Raw genomic sequence first — 8,917 nt, forward strand, 5'->3', positions numbered from 1 at the left:
GACTTCCAAGAGGTCTTTGGACTCTACCTTAAGAATGACTCCTCTGAAACAGGAGATCAACAGCAGGATTGTTCGATGATCAGTTCTGATGGACAGAGTTCTCATCAACAATGAGGTGACTCAGACCAGTTCCAATGATCTTGTAATGAAGAAAGCCATCTGCATCCAGAGAGAGAACAGTGGGAATTAAATATTGACTACAACATAGTATTTTCACTCTTTTTTGTTGTTGTTTGCTTGCGTTTTATTTTCTTTCTCATTTTTCCCCCTTTTAATCTGATTTTTCTTGTGCAGCATGATATTTGTGGAAATATGTATAGAGGAATTGCAGATATTTAACATACATTGGATTACTTGACAACTAAGGGAGGGGGTGGGGAGAAAGGATGGACAAATTAGAACACAGGGTTTTGTAGGGGTAAATGTGGGAAATTATCTATATATATATATTTTGAAAATAAAAAGCTATAATTTTTTTAAAAAGATAAAAATTTTAGAAAATAATGACTACTCTATCCAAAGCTCCATTTCCATGGCAGAAAATAAATATGATCTCTCTCCTAGAACCTTTAAAAAAAAAAAAAAAAAAAACCTTTCATGCTTCTTCAATCTATCTTTCCATTGGTTCCTTCCCACTTGTCTACAAATATCTTCATGTCTCCACAATACATGTAAAGATATTTTGAAATTTATTTTTATTCCTTCATTCACATTCGAGATTGAGCTACTCTGCTTGGCAGTAGACAACAGTCCCTAACTGATCAATACAGAATTAATGCTGATCAATAGAGAAGTTTTAATCTGCTTTTTTTCTGACCTGGACTTGTTTGTCCCTTAAAATGATGAGGGGATCCCTAAAACTCTCTCTTACTCTCTCTCTTGGATTTTCAGGGGAAAGCTTGGGAAACTCCCTCAGAGAAGATCTCCCCTGAGGGATCCACCCCAGGGAATCAAGATAAAGTGGTTTCATTCTGTTATCTTGGTGGGACTAATTGAGTCCAGGACCACTCCTACTTAGCCCCAGCTAGAGATCTAGATTTCTATCAGCCTCTATTGAGTTGGAGATTAGTCCAGGGACACGCATTCAATTTCAAGATTCGCTATTCTGATTCCAACTCAAACTGCTCCCAACCCCCACCAAGAGCTGCCCATATAACAAGCTTCTTTCAGCCCAACTCCTTGCAGAGGGCCATGTAATTTGCAAGGAACCTCTCTCTCCTTGGCATAACTGTGACCCTCTGCCTGCTGAAAAAGACATTCTCTTTCAGTGTTACTCCCTCTTTATCTCTCTCACTTATTTCCCTAACAGGACCTTATTCACCTCTCTGTCAGGATTTCTCTGCTAGAAACTTTCCCTGCTAGAGGATCTCTGCTAGGTCTTTACTTCTCTGTCGGGACCTCACCACTAAGGAAGTCAGCCTACAAAAACTGACTAATAATAAACTTCTTTTGCCAGTTTAACTTTTTGTGTTTGTAAATTCATTTACAAAAGACCTGAGCCGACCAGAAGGGGGTTCCTGAGCTGAACCTCAATATTTTTGATTCCCTGACTGGGAATCGAGGGGAGCTGAACCTCATTATAAGGCAACCTGGTGAACCTCTGCCCCCAATTTAGTGTGGACACCAATGAAATTTAGACTAAATACAGCTGAGAATTCCTGAAATTTAGTGATCCACCATCCTAGTCTTCCTCAGGAGCAGATTCTATAGTTTAGTCACCACATCAGCTGCATGCCTAGTCCAGTGTACAATCCTAAAAGTTGGGAGAGGGCATTACTTTGCATCCCTGTTGGAATCTTTACAAAGTGTAAAGTCATTAGAGTTGATAGAGACAATAATTATCTAATTTAGTATGATTGATCTGATCCTACAAGGAGATTTATGGGCCAGAAGAAACAAGGTACTGAGAACTGATAGACAATAATGCTTGTGTTCACACCTTTAAGTACTCATTGGAGTTCACAAGTATGGGAGAGTCACAAAGTTAACTGTGAATTCACACCTCCCTTGAAGCTCTTAGGGCCAGAGAGCACTCTGGGAGGAAACCCATAATCCCACTCTCTCGCATCCCACAATCCCTCTCTCGAAGAAGGAGCATAGTCAGGAAGCCAGTCAAGTTGCTCCCCCAGAAAGAACCATTATTATTTTAAATAAGATAAACACCACACATTCCCATACACCTACTGTCCTATATTTCTTCTTACCATCCCTAATAATTAGAGTATGATGAAGTGAACTCAAAACAGGCTCCAGAGTCTGTATATAGGCATCTATACCTTGAAAATCAGGGCTACTAACCAGTACCTGATTATTTTGTTGATTGTTTAGACATAAGAAAATGTGAATAATGCAAATTAAACTTTAAATGTGTGCTTTTTCTCCCCCTCTCCCTTTAAGACTGATAAACATATACTAGTACATTACTGTTTTAAAAGTGTTCTATATTTTTTCTATATAGAGAATCTATATTCTGTATTTTCTTCTTGTAAAAGCATTCTATATTTTCTTTCTTTTCCTCCTCACCATACATTTTCTCAACTGCTGGCAATCTGCCTCTTATCTTTACCACTCTACTTAAAATGGTCTGAAGTCACCCAGGAAATCAGGAGGCCTAATTTCCAAACTCAGTGATTCTTTTCAGTTCTCATCTTCTTAAACCTTTTTTGTAGCATTTGACACTTACTACTATCTCTAGTTTCAGCTTATCCCTTTTCACATAGATTCAGAAACTGTTCAGGTTTCTAATTACTCCTTTGCGGCAATCATTGTTTATTATTCTCTTCCCAATACCTTAAATTGTGGATTCTGCCATTGTTGCTTTTTATTCCCCACTTTACATTTACTCCTATAGGTGTAGCTGTCATCTCAGTAAAGATGACTCTTAGATCTATATTTTTAGCCCATTTCTTAGATCCAGGCACTTTTCCAAAAGTCTGTATTATTTTTCTCCCTAGACACTACCCTGGAAACTTAAACTCAACATGTTCTAAACTGATATTATTATCTTTACTCCTAGAATTGTTCTTCTTTCTGTGTACACTTTGTCAGGAAAGCATTTGTCCAATCTCTCTTGTTAAAATATTTGTTATTTTTGTTTATTCTTTTCTTTTCCTTTTGTTTCTTTTCATTTCCAAAAATTTTACAAGTCTTATACATTCAACCTCTGGAAAATATCTCCCATTAATACATTCCTTTCAATTTCCACTTTCAACACCATAACACAGGTTCCATTAGCACTTACCCCAAGTATTGTATTGATTTCTTGATAGATTTTTCTCACTTCTCCTTTCTGTCTTTTATTTATGTGCAGAATCAGCCTATCCAATCATTTTAATGACTCCCAAATTTTAACCCTGACCAACCTTTAAATACAGTGTTTAACCAGACTATCTAAAAGGCATGGTCACTTGAGGACTAATCCCATCACTGAGGACTCCTTTCATCTCCAGTCTACTAATGCCATCTATTTAGGCTAATCTTATCTCCCAAAGCAGTAATGGGGAGGAACTGGAGTGACACTTATATTACCTCCTCATTAAAAAGTGTACCAATAAGGATACTATATGTTAATTGCTTTGTTATTGTTGAATTGTGTTGACTCTCTGTGATTCCATTTAAGGTCTTCTCAGCAAAAATACTGAAATGGTTTGCCATTTCCTTCTCCAGTTCATTTTACAGATGAGTAAACTGAGACAAGCAAGGTTAAGTGACTTGTTCAGGGTAACACAGCTACTAAGGTCTGAGAACACATTTGAATTCAGGAAGATGAGTCTTCTTAACTTTCCCAGATTTCTATGTACTGTGCCACCTAGTTGCACCATAGATTTTTTTTACTCTTGTCTATAAAAGCAGCTCCCAGTTGGAATTTGAGCAGCTCTTCATCTGCTTGGTACCTTGATGTGTTAATAAACTCTATTTGTCTTATTTCCCAATGTGCCTTTAATTGACCTAGGTCTTGCCTGAACCAGAATTTTCTTTTAACAGCAGAGTCAATATTTTTATTAGGGTAAAGGGGTCCTGAGATCAAAAAGCTTTTGAGAACCTAGTGATCTAAATGAATGAAATCGCAAGTCTGGAACAAAGACAAAATAAAACAAAAATAAAATAAGAACATTTTTCTTCTCCTAAAGAATTTTAATACAACCCTCCTAACCTTTCATAATACTTGAATATGAAAAACTAAATATTCCCTTCTCCATTTATTTTTGTCTTTTAAAGTTTGAATATTCTTTTTTTAAAAGCTTTTTTATTTTCAAAACATATGCAGAGTTAATTTTTCCACATTGATCCTTGTATAACCTTGAGTTTCAGATTTTGCCCTCCTTCCTCCTATCCCTTTCCCTAGATGGCAAGCAATCCAATATATGCTATATTTGTTAAAATATATGTTAATTCCACATGTTGGAATTCCAACATGTATAAACATATTTATACAATTCTCTTGTTGCACAAGAAAACTCAGGTCAAATAGGAAAGAAAATGAGTAAGAAAACAAAAAGCAAGTGAATAACAACAAAAAGAGTGAGAATGCTATGTTGTAATCCACATTCAGTTCTCACAGTCCTCTCTTTGGATGTAGATGACTCTTTTCATCACAAGATCATTGAAATTGACATCACTTATCTCATTATTGGAAAGAGTCATGTTCATCTGAAGTGAATGACATATAATATTGATGTTGCTGTGTACAATGGTCTCCTGGTTCTGCTCATTTCAATTTGCATCAGTTCATAGAAGTCTCTTCAGGTCTCTCTAAAATCATCTTCCTGATCATTTCTTATAGAACAATTCATATTCCATATTCCATAACATTCATATACCATAAAATGCCATCACTATTCTTTCCAAAATCAAATAAAAAGCCAATTCCAAGAAACTTCCCTGATACCTGTTCCCCATCCTCTCAAACAAGTGAAAGCAACTTTCCTAGCTCTGGTTTCTTATAGCTGACATTTCACGTGTGTTTTACTTACCTTGGTAACACAGTAATCTCACTACTTTTTACATTATATTGTAAGGTCCTTGAGTTTTGGACTTGAGTTACAAGTTTCCTTTGTATCTCCAGTCCCTGCACCTCAATCTTTGCCTTGTATATACCAAGTGGTTAATATATTTGTTGATTTAAATTGAATGATGGGGGGAATTGGAAAAATGCCTTAAAATGGTCAGCTAATGGGTAGATAAAGAATCAAATTTAGGAAGCATCATGCAGTAATACCCAATATTTTCTTCTTTAACTTAAAATAGTCATTCACTTCTCAACCTGGGTCACTTTCTATTTAACTCTAAAGCTCTTGGAGTTCCCATAGCCTTGTGTTGAAACAGTAAGAGGGCAGTCTCGGCATGCAAGCCTACAAAAATGAAAATTCCAGAAGATATTATCTTAAAAAATAAGCTAGTCAATAGGTTACCATGAACCTAGGAATGTGTAAGGAATATAATGCCCTCTCTGATCTGATAAATGAAGAAAGTCTGAGGAAACTTACCAAAAAAAATGTCATTCTGGCAAAAGTATCACTAATGCTAATGTCTCAAAATTCCTTTTTCCACAGGCAGAGAGTTTGAATGTCAACTAGTCATCAAATCTCCCATGGCATGAGTCAGGACCAGTCTTGTATGATTGACACCCATTGATACGTTGCTAAATATTTAAACAGCTAGCTTTCTTTTTGTTGTTTTCTTTATTTATTTTATAATAGCATTTTATTTTTCAGAATACATGCAAAATAGTTTTCAGCATTCATCCTTGAAAAACCTTGTGTTCCAAATTTTTTTCCCTCCTTAGCCATCTACCCCTCTCCTAGACAGCAAATAATAAAATATAGGTTAAATATGTGCAATGCTTCTAAACATACTTTCACATTTATCATGCTGCACACACACACACACACATACACACACACACACACACACACACAAAATTAGATCAAAAAGGGAAAAAATGAGAAAGAAAAAAACAAGCAAGCAAACAAACACAACAAAAAGGTGAAAATACTATGTATTTTTTTGTCCCACGTTCTGTCCCTATAGTCCTCTCTCTGGATACAGATGGTTCTCTCCATCATAAGTCTATTGGAATTGGCCTGAATTAACCAGCTTTCAAAAAAAAAAAAAAAGAAAGAAGAAAAGAAAAAAGAAGGAAGAAGAAGAAAAGAAAAAAAGAAGAGGAGGAAGGAGAAGACAAAGAGGAAGAAAGAAAGAAAGAAAGAAAGAAGAAGAGGAAGAGGAAGAAGAGGATGAGATTGAGGAGGAGCAGGAGAAGTAATTATGAACAGAAGAATAGTTGATGTAATGTAAGTTCAATTTGTATTGAACTATTTCAATATTGAATATTAGAAAAATATCATGGATTTGGAAAAGTTTTGATTTTCCTACAAATTTTATCTAATATTGTTTAGTTGTTTTGGTAGTTTAATCCAATCCAAAGTAAGATACATCCATATATATATATATATATATTTGTGTTTTGCAAATTTTGAAGTGACATGGCTATTACTACTTTGATTCTCACCCATTTTTCTCTTTAAAAATAAATAAGATTTATATAGTGTCTGAAGATTTACAAAACAATTTATATATATATATATGATTTCATTTTCTCTTCCTTATAACAACCCTGTAAAATTAATAATAATGAAAATGATAATAGCCATGTTTTATAACATGTTAAGGCTCGCAAAACACTTTACATACTTAAATATGTTATCCCATTTAATCTTCAAACAACCTTGAGTAGGAGGTGCTATTGTCATCTCTATTAACAAAGGAGAAAATTGAGGCTAGGGTACAGGATCACATAGCCAGTGCCTGTGGTAGAATTTGAATTTAGATCTTCAGACTTCAAGTCCAGCATTCTAATCACTGTTCCAGTCAGTTTTCTCTATAAGGCATTATAAATATTATTATACTCATTTTAATGTTGAGAATAAAAGTTTCTATTTAATTAAATAACTTATCCATGATTACCATGTTCTTCATTGTCAGAATCAGGATTCAAATTTGGATTACCCGGAATTCTCTATTACAGCACATTGCTTTTCTTTCTTTCCTGTTTCCTCACAACTGAATGAAAATTGATATGATTTAATTGTTAATTTTGTATTGTTCTTTTTTTGTGTAGTACCCAGATTTGGACAGAAGCAAATAATCCATCCCTTACTATTTCTGGAACTTCAGGATGCTTGAAGTAAGAATATTAAAGAGGCCTTATCTAATATAATTGTGAATAAAGGTCAGAATGCAATTGAGAGGGCAACATATTCACATATTTTATGTACTAGAAGGAACGTATGATTTCTCATCAATCAGAAAGATGGTAAATCATTCAAAAGAGGGCAATATTGCTTATATAAGCAGCTCTGGAATGGTCATTTAAGTAAAGCAAATAAGCTTTTGATATCCTTTACACCCTCATCTTTCAACAAGAAATAGCAATGCATGTTAATTAGCTAATTAGATTTAGTCAATTTACACTAAAATAGTCTGTCTCATTCTGCTTAACTCACAGGTCTCCAGTGTGTACAATGTACAATTGCACCTGGCTAGAAGAAATGAAACAGCTTGGGAAGTGGGGGTCACACTAGGTGAGAAGTTTTCTAGGTACTTGTTATATCTAAATGGAGTCTTTGGGGAAGATCCTTCTCAATGGCTATCATAATTTGACAAAAACATGTTTTTTTTTTTTTTTTTTTTTTTCTCTCTCTCTTATTTTTTAAAATGTATTACTACATTTAAGTAGCTGGTTCATAGTTTCTCTGAAAAACTACTCAGGGCCTTCTGTCTGTCTTCTCTACCCACATGACTCCAGTCTTTTTAGCATTCCTGAGCAATGATCTTCTTAGGTACTAGAGGAAAGAAAATGGGCCATCCTTTGGGATGGATAAATGTGCAGCTGTGCTTCTTCCAAAGTTTGCTAAGGTATAAGTGGAAATGACTTCATGCAAAATGAAGATAATAACAATCACTATTTCATCCCGTTGTTGTGAGCATCAAATGAGATAACATATGTGGCTTACTTTGCAAATCTCAAAGTGCCATATAAGTGCAGGCTATTACTATGTATCATACATTTTAATTGAGCATCTACCATATGGGAGGCATTCCACTTAATTCTTTTGAATATTTAGCAATGAGTAAGATATAGTTCTTGCCCTCATGATACTGACACTCATTCCAGTAAGAGAGAGGACAAATTTGCAAATGACTACCATACCAGCTATACTATGAAAGTAAGAAAATTATAGGTAGGTTTGGAGTCATTTGGAAATTCTCTACTTCTTCAGATACTAAAGTGCACTTCTTTTCTCTATCTACATCCCATTGCGAACTTACTTCTATACCATATGTCATAGATTTAAAGCTTTAAATGATTTTGAAGGCCACTGAATCTAACCATATTCTTTGCCTTTTTATAGAGGAGGAAAATGAGGCACAAGGATTAAGTAATTTATCTATGATCACACTGAAAGAAAGTATTGAAACAGGGTTTGAAGCCAGATCTTCTTGATTCCAAGTCTAATCTTTCATCTACTGTATTCTCTTCACCAAGTTTCTTTAAATTCTCTTCTCACATTTTTCCTTCATACTTTTTAGTTACTCAGAATGTATTAAATATTTACCATATGTCCATAGAGCTCTACAAATATAACATTCAAGGACAATTTTTTTTTAAATAGAGAGGGTCCTGACTTTGGATAACATATAACATGTTCCATCTGTTTCCTGAGCATATTGAATGTACCATGAGATGACTGCATGGTGCATTGGGGACTTAAACTGCCATCTAGATCTGACAAGATTCTTGGGCAAAAAGCCAAGGAGCCTCATGCTTGATGTAACTAGAACTTGCAGGAAAAATATAGCACAAGCATTACTACTTTTCTTCATTAATAGGTGAAATGATATACAAAAATGTTAG

At 34.8% G+C, this 8,917-nt stretch overlaps 1 long non-coding RNA gene across 1 annotated transcript; it reads left to right on the forward strand.

The window, feature by feature from the left end:
* Window positions 1-6,137: 6,137 nt before the first annotated feature.
* LOC127557845 (uncharacterized) lies at window positions 6,138-7,831 on the forward strand. Its single transcript, XR_007952644.1, has 3 exons — window positions 6,138-6,293; window positions 7,121-7,186; window positions 7,508-7,831. It is a non-coding gene; the product is annotated as an uncharacterized LOC127557845 (long non-coding RNA).
* The last annotated feature ends 1,086 nt before the right edge of the window (window positions 7,832-8,917 follow it).

Source organism: Antechinus flavipes, chromosome 3 (assembly GCF_016432865.1).
Source record: "Antechinus flavipes isolate AdamAnt ecotype Samford, QLD, Australia chromosome 3, AdamAnt_v2, whole genome shotgun sequence".
Taxonomy (NCBI): Eukaryota; Metazoa; Chordata; class Mammalia; order Dasyuromorphia; family Dasyuridae; genus Antechinus; species Antechinus flavipes.